Source organism: Cricetulus griseus, chromosome X (genome assembly GCF_003668045.3).
Source record: "Cricetulus griseus strain 17A/GY chromosome X, alternate assembly CriGri-PICRH-1.0, whole genome shotgun sequence".
In the NCBI taxonomy this organism is placed as follows: domain Eukaryota; kingdom Metazoa; phylum Chordata; class Mammalia; order Rodentia; family Cricetidae; genus Cricetulus; species Cricetulus griseus.
Window position 1 is genome coordinate 91,984,131 of NC_048604.1, and position 19,269 is coordinate 92,003,399.

The 19,269-nt window shown below is 37.7% G+C and overlaps 1 long non-coding RNA gene across 4 annotated transcripts in view; it reads right to left on the reverse strand.

Moving 5' to 3' along the window:
* Positions 1 to 223: 223 nt before the first annotated feature.
* LOC107978163 overlaps positions 224 to 19,269 on the reverse strand; it is a 236,107-nt gene continuing 217,061 nt past the window's right edge. For all 4 annotated transcript variants that reach the window (XR_004771440.1, XR_003488343.2, XR_003488342.2 and 1 more), the window contains 2 exons: positions 5,082 to 5,215; positions 224 to 3,668 (listed from right to left, as the gene is read on the reverse strand). This is a non-coding gene — a long non-coding RNA (uncharacterized LOC107978163). The remainder of the gene's footprint in view (positions 3,669 to 5,081; positions 5,216 to 19,269) is intronic.

The following is a 19,269-nucleotide window of genomic DNA, read 5'->3' on the forward strand; positions in this document are numbered from 1 at the left end:
GGGGTTTTTAAAGGAAGAATCTACAACCCAAAATACAAAAAATACCAGTGAGGGAAGAAACCCCAACCCAAAATACCAAAAATACCAGTGAAAGTTCCTGGGGGAAATCACAAGGGGAAACTCCCTGTTCCTTAAGATTGTTTGTAAGATTCTAATCTAACTTTTTATGGCTAGCCTTTTCCTGGAACAGAGTTGCTGAACCGGCTAGCCACCCTATATCCTAGGCCTTATTTTGTCTGCTGAGGGGGTATTCTTTATCCTGGCCTTTCAGAGGTTATCTGGCTTCCTAGTGAATAGGGCAGGGTCAGGCAAGGTTGTGGGCTAAGAACATGTTACTGAGTCAGAGGCCTACATCTTGGTGGGTCTTTTCTGCAGCCTGTTATATCTGCCAAAGCAGGGGCTGGGTGAGGGTCTGGGCCTTTCAGACTAATTTTCATGGTATTAGAAGGTTCCAAGCAAGCTTTGAAAAGAGAGAAGCAACTGACATTCCTACTCAGCTATGATGACAATGAATCACAGCAAGCATGTCATGATAACGCTAAGGGTGTAGTAGTGGCTTGAATACCTTGGTGGTAACCAACAGCTCTCTAATTGGACTTAAGACCCACTCAACAAGAGGAAATCCATGCCCGGTACTGGAAACCTAGTGAACTACTCAGTACTAGAAAAATCATGGATTTTGAAAGAAAGCCTACAACTATCATTTTATTAAACCAGTATAATTCCTAACTAAATATTTATTCTTATATCCACAAATAAGTATAGTCAACACCCTTCATAAAAGAGATTTTTTTGCAATAGGAGATTATAACAGAAACTACACCCAAACAAAATGCAGAGTTGTGAAATCAGTCCTAATAAACACATCTACAAAACACTCCCACACCCGCAGCTCAGCAACAGTTCAGAAGAGGGGAAAGAAAGACTATAAGAGCCAGAGGATCAGGGAGTTTGGTGTGAAATTGGGTCATCTTGTGATGCCAGGAGCCACACCCATCAAGTCTCAACTTCCTAAATAAACATGAGCTAAACAAGAGCAACAACAATAGATATGCAAAAGTGCACAGGGGTGGGGAGGAAGCCATTCTGTGCAATTAACTACAAGCAGCTAAAGAATTCGGAGAGTGAGAGAAATAGTCTTTTCTTGGGAAGACCATATCAATTTATTATTAAAAACCAAGTGATTAGCATTGAAAATATGCATACTATTAACCTTATTGAAACTCATCATGTTAATTTTAGGAATGTATGCATACGTGTAACAACAACTTATAATAAAAAGATACCATGAATTTTAAAAGACATCAAGGAGAGGTGTATGGAAAAGTTTGGAGGGAAGAAAGGGAAGGGGAAAATGATGTAATTTTAATGTAGTCTTAAAAATAAAAGAAATAATTCAAAAATAAATCAGCATCTTTACAAAATAAGAGGTCTTCACTGATTTAAAGTTCAAACTTCATTGTACATGAAGATAAACACATAGTATCTATTCTCATAAATTAAATTGTTTAAAGAAGTGTTACACAAGTAAAATGTGTGATTTTCAGCAGAATACAATAGCATACATGTTTTAACAATGAGGTAATCAATTTATATTTTTATTATGTATATTACAAATATTTAATGCCTATAGTAAAAACACATTTCATAAAATCACCCATAGAATAACTTTTCAAAATACTCATAAAATGAAAATGTTCATTGTGAAATACATGAAACAGTCACAAACCATCCTCTTTCTGTATCTAAAATCCTTACCATCTCTAATATTGCAAATTGCAAACACATAAAAATGATCTCTACTTTTGAATAGTATTAAATGAAAATATTTTATGTATGAAATGAATTTGCTCTCTTCTAACTCCTCAGACCTGGATTCCACTTTATTGTTCTCTAACTTCTGGGAGCTAATTTATCTTTCCTGACATTACCTAAATCCTGTATTACTTATTCATTACCTCAACAATTAGTTCTAGTTGTTAACATATAGAAAGGCAGCTGATAAGTGCTATATTGACAAATGAATCTCTACTATCTGTCTAGTTGAGGCAGAGTGGTGTACTGTCTCTTTTTAACCATGTTAAAGAAGAGAGATGCAATACAATAGTAATAGCAGTTTTAGAATTAAATTTCTAAAGATCTAGACTACTGGAAGGGAGATAGCAGTTATTAAAGTGCCTACTGAACAAGCATGAGCACCTTAGTTAAGATCCACGACATTCAAATAATAGAGACAGAAACAAACATGAGAGTTTCTGCACATCTGTAATCTCACTGTTGATGAGTATGTTGAGAGTGTGGAAGGTGTGGACACAGGAAGATTTTTGGAGTTCGTTGGCCTATCCAAATCAATGAGCTCAAAGTTCAGTAAAAGACTCTGCTGTGAAGAACAGTAAGACAGGGAATGAATGAGGAAGACGCTCAGTGTGGATCTCTGTCCATCATGTGCACATACACACATATGCACATTTACCTATCTGAGCATATGCAAATAGCACACACATAACAAATTAATTAAATGGATTTTCATTCAGATGTCATTAAATTTTTGGCTTATTAGTATTGAACACTGTTGTTAAGCACAATATTGATTTAAATTATGTCACCTTATCAATTAGCCTAGATATGTTGTACTTTTCCTCTACATGCCATAATTATTTATATCTGCTATGCAGATAAGGTTTCAAATGTTTATTCAGATGTCTCTTACCAATAATAACAGCTTCTACCATTTTTCTTTATGTCTTTAGTAAGCAATCATTATTTAGTATCAGAAGTATATGAAAAGTATGCAAGAAATGACAAGGGATGAGAATGGAGAGCATATTGGATCCATAATAGACACATGTGAATATGTGAGTTTATCTCCCTGGTCATGGTTAACTCTATATACTATACACATGCTTAGTCAGCCAATCCTTTTCCTGGGAATTTAGAATCAGAACAAAAAAAGGTAAAATATCATCTGCAGGTGCTTACAATTGTAATATGTAAACCAAATAGCTTTACTGTAGTTATTTCAAATTAATGTCCCTGAGAGCGACAAAGAGGATAGGTAGCTCTGACTATCTTTCAATTGAATTCTTCTTTCATGCAATACATTCCAATCACAGTTTCTCCTCCCTCCACTCTTTCCCTCTCCCTCAGATCCACTTGCCCTCCATTTCTCTTCAGAAAAGAGCAGGCCTCCAAGACACAATATCCAAACATGACAAAACAAGATTCAATAAGACAAGGCAAAAGCCCTCATATAGGGGTTGAGCAAGGCAACCCAATAGGAGGAAAGGAGTCCCAAGAGCAGACAAAAGAGTCAGAGATATACCCCCTCCCACTGCCCAATGGGCATAGCATATACACAGAGGACTTGGTGCAGAGCCATGCAGGCCCCGTGCTTGCTGCTTCAATCTCTGTGAGCCCATGTGGAGACCTGCTTAGTTGGTTCTGTGGACCGTGTTCTCCCAGTATCTTCCATCCACTCTGACTCCATTCTGTTTCCTGCAATCTTTTCTTCTCCACTTCTGCAGGGTACCCTGAGTTCTTAGAGAAGGGACATGATTGAGACCTCCAATGAAGACAGTCTCTCTGCATGTCTGGCTGTGAGTCTCTGCACCTGCTCCAATCTGGTGCTGGAGGAAGCCTCTCTGACGATGATTGGACAAGACACCAATCTATGAGTACAGCAGAATACCATCAGGAAGCATTTCATTGATATTTTGCCAGTTATGTTTGTTTCTACCATCTACTAGAATGATATCTATTTAATAAGTAACCAATATTGGTGAAAATATGAAGAAATTAGAACTCCCAGGTATTACTGATCTGAATGGAAAATAGCACAGCTGTTGTAGAACAAAAATATGGTGGCCACCCATAAAAAGGAGGCAAGGAATTGTCAAATGAGAAATTCCATTAGGAGATATATACCCCATATAATTTATAGGAAATTCTTAAAGAAATGTGCACTCTGGCCGGGCGATGGTGGTGCATGCCTTTAATCCCAGCACTTGGGAGGCAGAGTCTGGAGGATCTCTGTGAGTTCAAGGCCAGCCTGGTATCCAGAGCGAGTTCCAGGACAGGCTCCAAAGCTACACAGAGAAACCCTGTCTCGAAAAAAAAACAAAAAACAACAACAAAAAAAGAAATGTGCACTCTGGTGTTCAAAACAGCATTGTTAATAAAAGGTAAAACCAAATCTGCCTTTTATCTATGGGTAAAAATGTGGAATATATGTATAAAATGGAGCATTATTCAGTCTTAAACAAAGAGGAAATTCTGACAGTTTATAAGTTGGAGGAGTCTTAAGAACATGATACTAAGAGGAGGATCCAGACACAAAACGAGTAATATTATTATATTCCAGTTTATATGAGGTACGTAAAGTAGTTATCTTTACAAACAGAATATGGAGTAAAGGCAGTAAACGGCAAAGGGGAAGGGGACTTGGGAAGTTGTTTAACTGATACAGAATTTCAGTTTTTCAAGGTGATAACACTTCTGGAGATGAACATAACATGAATGCATGCAATGCTGAGCAGTACACTTAAAATAAGCATGAAAGAGAAAGGTAAGAGAAAAACTAGAAAATCATCTTTTTCCTCACATTAAATAACACTCACAAGCCTTATGCTAGCAATTCATTTTCACAAAGTTAGTCAGTATTTTAAAAACATGAAATGGGAACGGTTCCTTGGTATTTTTTTCTATAAATTCCATGCATAAAGCTATTATGGGGTTTATGAGAATCATTTTCCCTTATCCTCATTGGTAATTTATTTTAACAATTAAATTTTAGTTTAGAATATAAGTGACTGAGTACTATTAAGATATTTCACATATTTTTTTTCATTTTTTTCTTTTTGAGATTACAATTAAAACATTTCCCCCTTCCCTTTCCTCCATTCAAACCCTCTGATATCCCCCTCCTCTCTCATGGCCTCTTTTTTCCCTAAGCACAGATTACATTTCTAAATATAACCTGCTCAATTGCTATATCATCACTAATATGTATGAATTCAGAACTGTTTAGTTTGTCCTTTTACACTGTCCTCCCCCAAATCCCTGCCTTCTCTTGCTGGTCTCACCTTTTCCCAAAGAAGCGCCTTCTGCGTTCATTGCATGTGCATCCCATCACTCTCTCTTTTCTTCATCCCCCCTTTTCTTTCCTTAATGTGTATTTCTTCCTCTTTGCAGTCCCAACTTTTGTTTCATGACCTACCTATAAACACAGAGAGAGGGTGTGGGGGGTTACTGACCAGGCTGACTCACACTTTAAAGAAATTTCAGCTTCACTGAACAGAATCTTCAGAGAAAGTACTTATAGAAACAGCATCATATTGCTTCTATGCCACCATGCTTCTTAGAAACACGTACCTAGGAGCAGAGCCACAAATTATTAAAGAAAGAATAATGGTTAGATTTTTTCTGTACAGTTTCCAGCATAGTAAGTTGTAAGATTAAGCATAATAACAATATAGTCTCTACTTGTCATGTCTTACGCAAGAATGGTGAAATCATGTTTTAAGTTTGATTCTCTGGATGTCATTTAGCACAGCATTACTTTGTTCTCCTCTGCATTCTAAATAAATGGAACTAGAGAATGAAGACATGGAAAGATCGCTCAAGAATGGTAGAGAGAAGTCTTGCTCCAACTACTACCCCAATTAAATTGCCTCAATACAAAAGTCACAGCCCCAACAAGAATAGACTTCTAAGAATCCCACAATGGTAAGTGAAGTGCTGGTTTATGAAGTTTAGAGGAGCTTAACTAATCTGAAAAAACAAACAAACAGAAACTTCTCAATTTTCAAACTTTCACTTTGATCATATAATCAAAAAAGAAACAAAAATTCACTTATGACCCTACTCTTCCCACTTGCCTGTTTCTAGACCTTCACATAGTTTCTCAATGCCTTTACTCTTTCTGTAACTGGGGGCCACTCTCATAACAACCTGCTTGTAGCCACCCTGAAGAGTAATGAATAGAAATGAGTTATAAATATAAAATGGTGTATAAATCTTTTAGCACCAGAGACTTGGGATGCTTTAAATACACAAAGGACAGGTTAATAAGACTATCAATCCTGTCTCTAAAGTATAGACATCTAAAAGTATGATCCCATCCATCTGACTGTTAAAGCCTCAGTTTAAAAGACAAAAGTCTTATGATTTCCATCAATGAATGTAGGGATGTGTGATCCTTTGCCTTTCTTTGTAGGGCCAATTAATAAATTTTCCTATGTGCCAAGACCACATCAGATAGGTTTACATTTTATCTCCAATGGAGCTGTGAACTCATTAAGGACTGCTTTCTTAGTTCAGAGGATTTACCTTTCTGCTTTTTTTATATCATCTGGATACATTACATTGGGGTGAAGGAATGTTGATTGTACAGTTGTCTGAATATTATATTAGCTAAAATACTAAAATAAACTTAATTCAAATATAAGAGACAAGGCTGACAGTTTTAAAACCTTCTGAAACAATATTTCAAATTGTGTTAATGTTAATACTGAATAATTTGGCTTTCCCTGAGGACCCAATATTTTTCATTGAAAAATTTTTTCATACACTATATTTTCATTAGTTTCCCTTTTTCTATGTCCAACATTCTCCTCAGCTCCCTATCCACTCAACTATTCTCTCTTTCTCTGTCACTTTAGAAAACAAAAGAGAACAGAAAGAAAATGCAGAAACACATACACAACACCCACAAATACACAAAATCAGAAACCATACCATACAAGCAAAAGACCAATAAGACAAAATATGCCAAAACAAAGTAATATGAGACAAATTTCTACAAAAATACCATTGAGGTTGTTTTGTGTTGGCTATCTACTGCTGGGCATGGGGCCTACCACTAAGTGTGATTAATATACTCAGTGAGACTTCATTGAAGAAAAATTTTTTTTTCTTGGCAACTGGTTGTCAATTACAGGTAGTTTCTTAGTTAGGGATGGAATCCCATGTCCACTTCTCTTCTCAATGCTGGGAGCTCGCCTGGCTTGGACACATGCAGGCCCTGTGTTTGCTGCCACAGTCTCAGTGAATTCAGAAGTGCAGCAATCCTACTGTGTCTGGAAGATACTGTTTCCTTAGAGTTATACATCACCTCTGCTTCTTAAAAATCTTTCTTCCTCCTCTTCAGTATAGCTTCCTGATCCCTGAGAGTAGCAAGCAGATGACTAAATCTCATTTAAGACTGATTCAAAAAAATCTCTCAGTCTCTGCAAATTGTCCAATTGTGGATCAACTAATGCAAGACTAATTTTCTCTCATGATGGCTGTATGGCAATGATTTATGGGTATAGCAAAATGTTAGGAATCATTTAAAATTGTATTTGGTTTTCCTCTAGGCCCATGGCCTATCCAATATTAGGATCCTGGCCACCAAACACTGTCAAGTATTGGTGCCATCTTGCTGAATGTGCCTTAAATCTAATTAGAGTGATTTGTTACTCCCACAATGTTTATGCCATTATTGTACCAGCATACCTTGCAGGGTCGTTACAGGTATAGATTGCAGCATTTTTAGCTAGGTTGATGATTATCGATTTCCTCTGGTAGCATGCAGAGTACCTTCAAGTACCACAAATGCTAGTTAATATTAGTGAAGCCTCCAGGTAGGCACCAACTCGACTTCATGGTGTTCAGTGAAATAGCTAATTAGTATCTTCAGCAAGAAGGCTTTACCACCAGATTGTGAAGAGTAACCAAAAGCCTTGGCAATAGCATGAGATGTTGGGGATGCCAACAACACAACTAGATGTAAACTGTTCCTGGCACTGGAGGCTTCATTTAGCTGTTAAAGATGTCTCCTTGGGACATCATCTCCCTTTTAGTGGCTTCATTTAGATGTTTTTACTTGTGTATATATTTTATGGGTTTTGATATGACCCCTAAAATTGCCCTTAATTTTGGTTATTCTTCCCCCATATTCACTCTGTTACCCCTGTCTTCCATAGCACTCCCCATTTAATCCTCATACTCCAGTTTTATGACTCTCCCTTCCTTGTGAGATTCTCCCATCACCAGTAGTTCCTTACTAGATACTTCAGTGGAGATATGGATTGAAATATACATATAGAAGACTTGAAATCTAGCATCCACATATAAGAGAAAACATAAAGTAGTTGTCTCTTGTAATCTGAGTTTCCTTACTCAGGATGACTTTTTTCTAGCTCCATCAATTTATCTGGAAATTACATAATTCCATTTTTAACAGCCAAATAATATCCCATTATATAAACATATCATATTTTCACTATCCACTCCTTGGCTGGTAGACAATTAGATGGTTTCCAATTTCTGGTAATTATTAACAGAATAGCAATGTACATGATAATGTAAGTGTCTCTGTAGTAGAATATACTCATTTGGGTATATGCCCAAGGGTGGCATAGTTGAATTTTGAGGTACATCAATTCTCAGTTTCCTGAAGAACTTTTAAAATGATTTCCACAGTCGCTATATAAGTTTACACTCCCACCAGAAATGAATGAGTGTTCCCCTTTCCCCACATCCTTCCCAAAATGTGCTGTAATTTATTTATTGAACTTTGTCATTCTAACTGTTGTAAGATAAAATCTCAAAGTAATCATGATTTGTATTTCCCTGGTGACTAAAGATGTTGAACATTTCTTTAAGTGTGTTTCAGCCCTTTGTGTTTCATCTTTTGTAAAGTCTGTTTAGTTTTACATCAGGTTTTAATTATGTTGTTTATTTTTCTGAGGTTCAGGATTTTTTTAGTTCTTTATATATTTCAGATACTAGCCTTCTATTGGAGGCACAATTGGTAAAGATTTTTTCCCATTCTGCAGCTTGCCACATTTTCCTAAGTTGTATAGCTGGATCGTGAGTTACATGGTGGTAGGACCGAATATTTTGAATTACATTGGTCTGGATATTCTCAAAATAAAGCAGTTTTGGATATTTTGTTTTTTTATTAGAAAGAAAATTATTTTACATGTCAATCGCAGTTCCTTCTCCCTCCCCTCCTCCCCTGCCGCCCCAAGTATCGCCCCACCCATCCCATACCCTTTGTGCTCCCAGGTAAGGTGAGGCCTTCCATAAGGGGTCTTCAAAGTCTGTCATATTCTTTGGGATAGGGTCTAGGCCAATCCCCTTGTGTCTAAGCTCAGGGAGTATCCCTCCATGTAGGATGGGCTCCTAAAGTCCATTCCTATGGCAGCCATAAGTACTGATCCACTACAAGAGGACCCATAGATTTCTAAGGTCTCCTCACTGGTTTCCCAGCTAGTAGTCTGAGGACCAAGAGTTTTCCCTTGCTCAGGTCAGCTGTTTCTGTGGGTTTCACCACCTGGTATGGACCCCTTTGCTCATCAGTCCTCCTTCTCTGCATCTGGATTTCAGTTCAGTTCAAGGTTTAACTGTGGGTGTCTGCTTCTACTTGCACCAGCTGCTGGATGAAGGCTAAACGATGGCATATGAATTAGTCACCAATCTCATTATCAGGGGAGGGCATTTAAGGTAGCCTCTCCTATGCTGCTTAGATTGTTAGTTGGTGTCATCTTTGTAGCTCTCCAGACATTTCCCTAGTGCCTGATTTCTCTTTAAACCTAAAACGTCTCCCTCTGTTACATTATCTCTTATTTTGCTCTCTTTTGTTCTTCCTCAAACTCAACCTCTCTGTCCCATTATGTTTTCCTCACCCCTCCTCTTCTCCCCTTCTCATTCTCCTAGTTCCCTCTCCCCTCCCCCATGTTCCCAATTTGCTCAGGAGATCTTGACCCTTTCCCCTTCTCCTGGGGACCATGTATGTCTCTACTAAGGTCCTCCTTAATTACCAGCCTTTCTGGGAGCCTGGGCTGCAGGCTGGAAATCATTTACTCTATGTCTAAAATCCACGTATGAGTGAGTACAAACAATGCCTGTCTTCTTGTGACTGGGTAACCTGGCCCAGAATGGTTTCTTCTAGTTCCATCCATTTGCCTGTTAATTTCAAGATGCCATTGCCTTTTTTCTGCTGAGTAGTACTCCATTGTGTAAATGTACCACATTTTCTCTATCCATTCTTCGGTTGAGGGGCATCTAGGTTGTTTCCAGGATCTGGCTATTACAAATAATGCTGCTATGGACATAGTTGAACAGATGTCCTTCTTGTAGGAATGTGCTTCTTTTGGGTATATGCCTAAGAGTGGAATTGCTGGATCTTGTGGTAGACTGATTCCCATTTTCCTGATGAATCACCATACAGATTTCCAAAGTTGCTGTATGAGTTGGCACTCCCACCAGCAGTGGAGGAGTGTTCCCCTTTCTCCACAATCTCTCGAGCATCAACTGTCATTGGTGTTTTTGATTTTAGCCATTCTGACAGATGTAAGATGATATCTCAGAGTTGTTTTGATTTGCATTTCCCTGATGTCTAAGGATGTTGAACACTTTCTTATGTGTCTTTCTGCCATTTTTGATTCCTCTATTGAGAATTGTCTCTTTAGTTCTGTACCCCACATTTCAATAGGATAATTTGGTGTTTTGGAGACTAGCTTCTTGAGTTCTTTGTAAATTTTGGAGATCAGCCCTCTGTGGGATGTGGGGTTGGTGAATATCTTTTCCAATCCGTGGGCTGTCATTTTTTCTTGTTAACTGTGTCCTTTGCCTTACAGAAGCTTCTCAGTTTCAGGAGGTCCCATTTATTAATTGTGGATCTCAGTGTCTGTGCTACTGGTATAATGGTCAGGAAGCGGTCTCCTGTATCAATTCCTTCAAGGTTATTTCCTATTTACTCTTATAATAAGTTCAGTGTGGCTGGGTTTATGTTGAGGTCTTTGATCTATTTGGACTTACATTTTGTGCATGGCAATAGAGATGGATCTATCTGCAGTCTTCTACATGCCAGCATCCAGTAATGCCAGCACCATTTGTTGAAGATGCTTTCTTCATTCCATTGTATAGCTTTGGCTTCTTTGTCAAAAATCAGGTGTTCATAGGGGTGAACATTCAAATTAACAAAATCAGAAATGAAAAGGGGGGCATGACAACGGACACTGAGGAAATCCAGAGAATCTTCAGGTCATACTTTGAAAACCTGTACTCCACAAAATTGGAAAATTTAAATGAAATGGACAATTTTCTGGACAGATATCACTTACCAAAATTGAATCAAGAACAGATAAGCAACTTAAACAGACCTATAACCGCTAAGGAAATAGAAGTAGTCATCAAACTTCTCCCAACCAAAAAAATCCCAGGGCCAGATGGCTTCAGTGCAGTATTCTACCAGAAATTCAAAGAAGAGCTAATACCAACACTCCTCAAATTGTTTCACACAATAGAAGCAGAAGGTTCATTGCCAAAGTCTTTTTACGAGGCTACAATTAACTTTGGTACCCAAGCCATACAAAGGCACAACTAAAAAAGAGAACTACAGACCAACATCCCTCATGAACATAAATGCAAAAATACTCAATAAAATACTGGCAAACTGAATCCAAGAACATATCAGAAAAATCATCCACCATGATCAAGTAGGCTTCATCCCTGGGACGCAGGGTTGGTTCAACATTCAAAAATCTGTCAATGTAATCCACCATATAAACCAACTGAAAAAGAAAAACCACGTGATCATCTCACTAGATGCTGAAAAAGCCTTTGATAAAATCCAACATCCATTCATGATAAAGGTCCTGGAGAGATCAGGAATAACAGGAACATACCTGAACATAATAAAAACAACGTATAGTAAGCCAACAGCCAACATCAAACTAAAAATAGAGAAACAATCCAATTCCTCTAAAATCAGGGACAAGACAAGGCTGTCCACACTCTCCATACTTCTTCAATATTGTCCTTGAAGTTCTAGCTAGAGCAATAAGAAAACAAAAGGAGATCAAGGGGATACAAATTGGAAAGAAAGAAGTCAAACTTTCACTGTTTGCAGATGATATGATGAAATGATAAAACTCTACTAGGGATCTCCTACAGCTGATAAACACCTACAGCAAATTGGCAGGATACAAGATTAACTCAAAAAATCAGTAGCCCTACTATATATGGATGATAAATGTGATGAGAAAGAAATCAGAGAAACATCACCCTTTACAATTGCCACAAACAACATAAAATACCTTTGAGTAATGCTAACCAAAAAAAAGTGAAAGACCTGTATCATAAGAATTTTGAGTCTTTAGAGAAAGAAATTAAACTTTTGGCTATTTTGAAATAATGAATTACCCTCAACTTTGCATAACTCTGTATATGTAATTAAAAGGAAACAATCTATTTGGTATTAACTTCTAAAACTTTCTGCATAAAAAATTTATGCTAAAAGGGGATTTACCTTTGTTTGGGACCTGGCACAGAATTATATATTTTAAAAAGCATTTAACAAGATGTCATGAAATGAAAAATGCTTGATTTTCATCAACTGGAGCATTACAAACAAATGCATTAATGATCACTTCTTAAATGTTCTCAAATGATCAGTTCAAATGAGATTTTGAAGAAATAATGGTCAGGAAACATATTGCTGTAAGTTTAGTTCCTGGAGTAAAGTTGGTTCCATTCCTCTCTAAATGCACCTCCTTCTCAATTCTCTCTCTCTCTCTCTCTCTCTCTCTCTCTCTCTCTCTCTCTCTCTCTCTCTCTCTGTGTGTGTGTGTGTGTGTGTGTGTGTGTGTGTGTCCTTCTCTGTCTCTCTCCTTCTCCCTCTCTCTTTCCTCTCTGAAAATAAAAATTTGAGGTAACAAAGGTGATTTCAAAAGGAGTAAGCTACTGTTGAATTCTCCTTTTTCTGTTCCAGGTTCATACTTCCTGGCTCCTGTAACTGGTATACTCCACAGATGTGTATAAAGATACATATTATACACTAACTGTAATTAAGTCTCAGCTTAGAGAAGCCATCATTTTTAAAGGCCAGTTTTCATTATGAGATCATGTTGAGCCACCTTCGCAATTGGGTAAAATCTATTCATAATCAGACTCAATAAAATCACAAAAGAATTAACTACAAACATTGAACTTCCTTAGGTTATCTACCAGAATTATAGAAAATTAACTTACTTGAAAAGTATCAGAGCCCATTATGAGGGAAATACACCTAGTTGTTGTTTCCATATTTCAGCACTGCCACCCAGAATGAAAAAGTGACTTAATCCCCACTGATTCATTGGGTGTTTCTTCAAAATAACAGTTCTCTCAGTATCATTTCAAAAGCAAATGAGCCTATTAAAATGCTAGTTACTTCATTATCTAGATGCATTAGATGGAGACCAGTACCAAGCAATCTCAAGTCTCTAGATCTTACTTAAGAGTTTCCATAATCCCTATAAAAATAGTCTAGTTCTTAATCATTAAAAGTAAACTTGGTATTTGCAAATCACTGCTCCTATTTCTTATTAAGATATTTTGTCTCTACTAATTCTCAACGGGAAGGGCATCAATGGAAATGCTCAGACACACATTAAAAAGATATCTTACTTGAGAGCTTATATGTGTTCTAAAGGATAAACTTTAAGGAATTTTTCTTTTAAAAAGGCAATAAACCAACCTGAAAACCTCAATATCACCTTCCAAGAGATTCTTCCTTCTTTCCTAGACAAACTAAAACATGTCAGTACCAGCTACAAAGTCTCGTCACATTCATTTTTACTAAGAACCTATCTCCTATCTTTATAACTTTGAAATGTTTTCAAGACATAATACACTAGTCCTGAGGAAGATTCCTTTGAGGGGCAATACGGTATGATTCTAAGCCAAAAACTATTTCACCTTCTGAAACCCAAGTCTTTGTGGCATCCCACAGAAATCTGGCTCTATCCCACAGCAGTTTATGGTCAGTGAAAACTGAATTAATCAATGACCTGGGCTTAGAAATGCTTCCCTCTCATTTCAGGGAGGGAAGAATGCCAGGACCACAAGTTGTCCCATTTGAAATGCTGCACATGCCACATTTTTTCATAGTAGTTAGATAATGCTGTAGGGCATAAATGCCGGTTTTGTTCTCCTTCATTTGTGATTTTGCCATACCTTTAAAACCATTTTTCTTTCCCATTTAATGTCTTTAAAAAGAACCATTCCCCTGAGTCATTCAAGAGAAGGAAGAAGTGTGTGAGCTCTAAACTACACCTAAGATCTCCCCAATCTGATTGGAGGTATGCTCTCCAATCCCCAATTACTTCCACTCACACTGTACCCCAATTTGTAAAAATGACAAATGGTCTTTGGGTATATAGCCTCAGTGTTTACTTCTGGAAATAACCAAAGACATGCCAATTTGATTATAGAAAGTATAAAAGTCATTTTGAAGGAATTTGTATGCCCTACACCCTTTTGTTCTGTTATAGAGAATAGTTAGGGAATATTATATAATACACAATACATAATATTTAGGGAATCTGAAAGAAGATGAAATCATATTGAAAGCCTGGATTCCTCCTGCATTTGATTTTATAAAAATTATCATGTAGTTAATTGTGAACTTTTCTTATCAACTATAGTGAATCTCCCTCATCTCTACTTATATACCAATCAGGCCTTTCAATCCCAATTGCCAACTTTTTTGTTTGGATTTCCTCTATTTTTAGGCTCCTTGACAGCTCAAATTTAACTTCTCTATATATACATGAGCTCAAAACCATTCTAAATCAATGCCTCCCACAACATTCTTTGACCAATCAATTTGGTATATAAAAATTCACCACCCTTGTCATTAGGGTGCAATAACTATTCTGGTGTACCTTGTGGACCTAAGCTCCAGTGGTAATAATACAGCCTTTATTTGCTATACTAAGACTACTTTGAAGGCATGCTATTTGGGGATGTGTGGTTTAAGACAGACAATGAGCATTTTTGCTCAGTGAGGCTCATGGATTCCACCCTTGTCTGTGCAGCCCTTGCTCACTTTCTTTACTGCGTTTACCTCCATTTACCTTACACACAGATTTAGCCACAATCAAATCCTGAATCCTTAGAGACAGAAAGACAGGGAGGTCTTAATATTTTTATGATATATTAGAATCCTGTAAACCTGTATCAGAAGGCTTCTAAATTCACAAAATAAAGTATGGGGTTCTCCAAGGAAAACAGTTGCAATAAAATGTACTTGAAAACATGGCTTCCAGTTGGGCATTTGTGGAACACTCCTTTAATCCCAGTACTCAGGAGGCAGTGGCAGGCAGATCTCTGTGAGTTCAAGGACAGCCTGGTCTTCAAAGAGAGTTCCAGGACAGTTCCCCAAACCTTCAGAGAATCCCTGTTTTGAAAACTCCCCACAAAATAAGAAAATATGATTTCATGTAAGACTATATTTCTATGTACTTGCATAAAGATTCAAGACAGTTCTAGTCTTCCTTTACTTCCACCAGAAGGCAGTGTGACTTGTAAGTAAATCATGGTTTTACCTAACTGCAGATGTCCAGGGTTTTTTCAGGCTTCTCAGTACCAAAATTAAAGATTCTGTATCCCATAGTGTGAATCATTATGGGACTCATAGTTTATCTAATTTTAGGTATTCTTTCATTTTATCTATTTTGTACCTAGAGACGTTCTCCTCAATTTGTGCTGATTCTAAGGAGGTGCTCAGTTGTATTTCCTGAACAGATATGAAATTTCTGCTTTCTTTGGTTACTAGGGTTTCAATCTTTTTTCAGTATTTTTTCCCGTCTGCCTCATCACATCTCTAGCCCCACTGGCTAAGGCCTTTCTTCTTATGAACACAGTATGTTAATGATGTCTATAATATTTTCCTTACACTGACATATATCATTGTCTATGGTGTTGAGCACTATAAAGACAATGTCTCTCAAGTGTATCAATCACTTTGATTACCTTCGCCATCCATATGCTCCCCTGTCTCACCCTCTTCCTCCTTCTTGTGCCTCCCTTTCCTAATCTTCCTTTTCTTTCTGATGGGGATGTCCTTCTGTATATATGTTTCTCTTATTGGTTGATGAATAAAACACTGTCTGGCCAATGAGGCAGGAAGATAGGTGGGACTAGGGCATGGGGAATTCTGGGAAAGGTAAGAAGAGAGAGCCTGCCAAAGATGGTTGCCATATGGAGACTGGAAGGATAGGATGCACCAAGCATTCTCTGGTAAAATAAGGCCATGGAGAAATACATAGATTAGTAGTTATGGGTTAATAATTAAGACAGAGCTAGCCAGTAAGAAGCCCTAGTCATTGGCCAACAGTTTATGATTAATATAGCATCTCTGTGTACTTATTTGGGGTCAAACAGTTGTGGGAAGCTACAGCTTTCAAACCATACGTGAATAGATATGTATATGTGTGTATATGTATAAGCACCTATATATGCATATAATTGTGTAGATCTATAGGTTCGACAACTAAAGAAATGATGACCTTTGTATTTCTGGTCTGGCTTATTTTTGTTAATATACTGTCAGCTGCACCTATCTTATAGAAAAATAATGTAATTTTCTGATTCTTTATAGTTAAATAAAAATCATACCTATATATAACATTTTCTTTATACATTCATCTGTTGATGGATACTCAAGCTGATTCCATAACTTAGCTATTGAGAATAGTTTTGCAATATACATGTATGTGTAGGTATCTCTGTAGTATGCTTATTTAGAATTCTTAGAGTTTGGTATATATACCCTAAAGTTTTATATTTGGGTCAAAGTAGTTTATCTTAATTTATTAAAGGAACTCCTTTCTGGTAACTCAGGAAACAATATCAAGAAATGACAAAAAAAAACCAGCCAATCAATGAATCAATAAATGGGTCAATGAAATGAAGAGAGGGCTCTCAAATGACAAAGCGTATGTCACCAATAAACATAAGAAGGAAAATGTTCAAAATCATTAGTTATCAGGAAAATGAAAACTAAAAATACAGTGAGATTCAGCTGTTTGCAAAAAAAGAAACTTCAACAAAGACTACATGATAGAAATATATTGATTTTACTCAAGCCTTAGGAGCAAAGAACGGTTGTAATCAGGAATCCATATGCATGGAATGAGGAAGAACAATTAATAAGAACTCACTCTAAGGGTGCTGTATACATGAATCTCCATTGTCTTTCTCTTCCATCAGCACTAAATCTTTGCTAATTATGTAATTAATAAAAATGAATTTATATTGGTGAAACTGTAGCTTGATAATGAGGGTTAAGAAATGTTAGAAGTGACTGCTAGTTGTTGCAGTCAGTGGTGCTTAAAATGTAAATTAGGTAAGGTACTTGAAAATCACACCTAATGTTAAATAAATAATTTAGGAAGTGTAAGAAGCTTTTTCTTTAATTTTCATTAGGTTTTGCACATTCTGTTTAGCTATTAACGAAGAACACAAAGATGTTTGGAATATTCTTTTTTGTTTTTTTTATTTAAATTAGAAAAAAGTGTGTTTTACATGCCAATCCCAATTCTCTCTCCGTCCCCTTCTCCCTTGCTCCCCACCAACGCCCTATCCCATCCCCATTCTGCTCCCCAGAGAGGGTGAGGCCTTCCATGAGGGATCTTCAAAGTCTGTCATATTGTTTAGAGCAGTGTCTAGGCTGAGAAAGTATCAATCTATGTGGAGTGGGCTCCCAAACTCCATTTGTATAATTAGGATAAATACTGATCCACTGACAGAGATCCCATAGATTGTCCAGGCCTCCTAACTGAGACCCACAGTCCTGTGCTGGTTTCCCAGCTATCAGTCTGGGGTCCATGAGAAACCCCTTGTTCATGTCAGCTGTTTCTGTGTGTTTCTCCAGCCTGGTCATGACCCCTTTGCTCATCACTCCTCCCTGTCTACAACTGGATTCTGATGTTTGGAATATTCTTGATGATATTTCTATAGTGGGTGGTTTGTCAAAGTCTACCACTACAATAACATTATACTTGCTTCAAGTAAACATTTCTTTTTTTCTTTTCTTTTTTATTTAGAAACAATCATTTCACATATCAATCCCCCATTCTCTCTCTCCCATCCTCCCATGGCCCTGCCAACCACCACAGCCCACCCACTACCCACCCTCCAAGGGTAGTGAGGCCTTTCATGGGGGATCATCAAAGTCTGTCACACCGCCCTCCTCCCTGTATCTGGAATGAAATAGTATCACTCCCTAGGGAATGAGCTCCCAAAGTCCATTTGTGCACTAGGGATAAATATTGGTGCCACTGTTAAAGGTCCTGCCCAGGTCTCCTAACTGGCACCCACATTCAGAGGGTTTGGTTCAGTCCAAACCTGGCTCCCCAGCTTTCAGACTGGGGTTCATGAGTTCCACTTTCTCAGGTCATTTATTACTGTGGATTTTCCTAGCATGGTCTTAACCCCTTTGCTCATCACTCCTCCCTCTGAAACTGGATTCCAGGAGTTGGGCTCAATGCTTAGCTATGGATCTCTGCTTCTGCTTCCAAGGCTCTAGAATGGCATTTAGGGTAGTCATCATTCTCATTAAAAGGGAAGGGCATTTAAGGTAGTCTCTCCACTATTTCTTAGGGTCCTAGTTGGGATCATCCATGTGGATCTCTGTACAATTCCATAGTGCCAGATTTCTCTTTAAAACTATAGTGGTTCCCTCTATTGATGTGTCTCTTTTCTTGCACTCCTCTATTCCTACCCCCTCTCAAGCTTCCTGATCCTTCATGTTCTCCTACCCCCTCCTCTTCTCCCTTTCTTTTTCTCTTTCTCCTCCTCCCCTGATGCTGCAAATTTGTTCAGGGACTCTTTTATCTTTTCTGCCTCACTTCGAGACCATGCATGTCTCTCATAGGTTCCTCCTTGTTCCTTGCTTCTCTGGAGTTGAGAATTATAGGCTAGCAATCCTTTGCTCTATGTCTAACATCCATATATGCATGAGTATATACCATGTTTGCCTTTCTGTGACTGGGCTACCTCACTTAGGATGGTTTCTTCTAGTTCCATCCAGTTGGAACTAGATTCTATTGGTTTTTCAAATTTCAAGATTCTACTGGTTTTTTTCTGCTGAGTAGTACTCCATTGTGTAAATGTATCCACATTTTCTCCATCCATTCTTTGGTTGAGGGGCATCTAGGTTGCTTCCAGATTCTGGCTATTATAAATAGTGCTGCTATGAACACAGTTGAACAGATGTCTTTATTGTATGAATGTGCATTTTTGGATATATCCTAGGAGTGGAATTGCTGGATCTTGAGGTAGACTGGTTCCCATTTTCCTGAGAAACCACCATACTGATTTTCAAAGTGGCTGTATAAGTTTGCACACCCACCAGCAATGAGGAAATTTTACCCTTTCTCCACATCCTATTCAGCATAAACTATTGGTGTTTTGAATTTAGCCATTCTATTTTTGTATAAGATGGTATCTCAG